Source organism: Galeopterus variegatus, unplaced genomic scaffold, assembly GCF_000696425.1.
Source record: "Galeopterus variegatus unplaced genomic scaffold, G_variegatus-3.0.2 Scaffold1389, whole genome shotgun sequence".
NCBI classification, from domain to species: Eukaryota; Metazoa; Chordata; class Mammalia; order Dermoptera; family Cynocephalidae; genus Galeopterus; species Galeopterus variegatus.
The window spans coordinates 368,584-370,319 of record NW_007727500.1 but is presented as its reverse complement, the minus strand read 5'-3'; positions in this window follow the sequence as shown (position 1 = coordinate 370,319).

Sequence of the window (1,736 nt, the reverse complement as noted above, 5' to 3'; positions counted from 1 at the left end):
AGGGCGAGGAAAAGAGGGAATACGGAGACGTAACCCTCAATGCAGGCTTTCCTCCAGACAGTGGTCACAATAAATTTAGCCAAGGCTAAAGGAGATTAATTTCCCAGCATAATCCAATTAAAAGATTTCTAAAGTAATCTTTTGCTAAAATGGAAAAAAAAAAGTGCGCGGCTAAAGAGGGAACTGGTTTTGATGACAGTGATTTATCGCCTCCGCACAGAGCGCACCGGACGCTCGCTCTCCCGCATGCGATTTCACCAGAGCATCCCTTCAGCGCCTACAGTCCAAACCTTCGCCTTCCTGAAAGACAGCCATCTATCACTCCAACCTGCGCAGGAGAGAATGTGCAAGAGACTGTGGTTGCTCACGAGCACCACAGACTTTTTTTTTTAAGTGCTATTAGATTTATGGTCTCTTTTTCGACGCCCATCCAGAGTAATTAGCACATATGTTCTAAATAGATGATAGTTTTGTGAGCAATAAAGCAATTACCCATCGTTGGAGCTGACAGTTCCTCCAACTAAACTCCAACCAGCAGCTAATTGGAAAAGTCATTTCAGCCCCATTGTCTGCAATTAGTCCTGCTAAACTACTACACCCCAACTAGCTGGTTTGAGGTTAATTTATTCATTGTTGTATTTGCATGGACAAGCCTTTGCCACTACGGGACTTGCCTTTTGCTCCTCCGGGCTGCGCCCAGGGTCTAAACGAGCAGGTGGGAGTGAGCAGCCGATGTTTTTGGTCCGGTTTGGCTCCCGGGCAAAGGGGTGCCTGACGCGGCCTCAGCTTCAAGGTCAGTGTCCAGCGCCCTGAACGCTGACAGAAAAAACCATTGTTTCTCCTGGAAGAAACTGCTTAGTTCGTGCTATCAAAACCTTTATTTTTAAAAAATATCACCACAGAGGAAGTGACGGGGTTCTGAACGCGCGCATTCCCCGCACACCCAGTCATGGCCCCGGCCACCACACCGTCCCTAAGAGACAAACTTGGAGTCAGACCCGCCTGAACAGAAAAGTTATGGGCCGTTGGCGGGAAGAGAGAGCCTGCAACTCTCAGGATTGGTTCCGGGAAAGAAAAGACTGGAAAGGTCTGGAAGCCTTGCTTCTGCCTTCAGCCGCTCTGAGCATAAAGGCACTTCATGCTTGAAACTGGGGTTTCTCTGTGACTTTCTTTGCTTTTTTTCTTTTCTTTTCCTTTAATTTTTCTTTCCTTATCTTTTTCTTTCTTCCTTGCTTTGTAAGGTTAAGCCCAACAGGTTCAGTATTTGTGCACAGTGAGTGGCAAAAATGTGTTAAACGTCGGTTTGACGCCCCACCGGAGCTTCCAAATATCCAGCGGCTGGGATTCTTCTACTTAATTTAATCTTTATTGGACAGGGCGGCTCCTACACTCCTATTCACCAGGAAACCCGGGGAAACGTATCCGTTGGGGTTCAGAATTGAGGGCAGGAAGGAGAGGAGTTAAAGAGGGATTAATCCTCCCCCACCCAACCTCGAACTTTGCAACTGCGATCTCTCGGCAGGCTGGGGACTGGAGGGGAGGGGGGACGCTCAAGGTCCCAGCCCTGACAGCCAAGGGTCTCCGCGATCTGGAGCAGGGGCAGGGAGGCTGGAGGGTTGAGATGGGAACTTGTAGTCTTGGTAACCAAGTATTTCCTCAAAGGAATTTACATTAAAGTGTCTCGGCCTCTGGGAGCAATGTGCATTTTACTCAGAAGAACATGGGGGGGGGGGGGG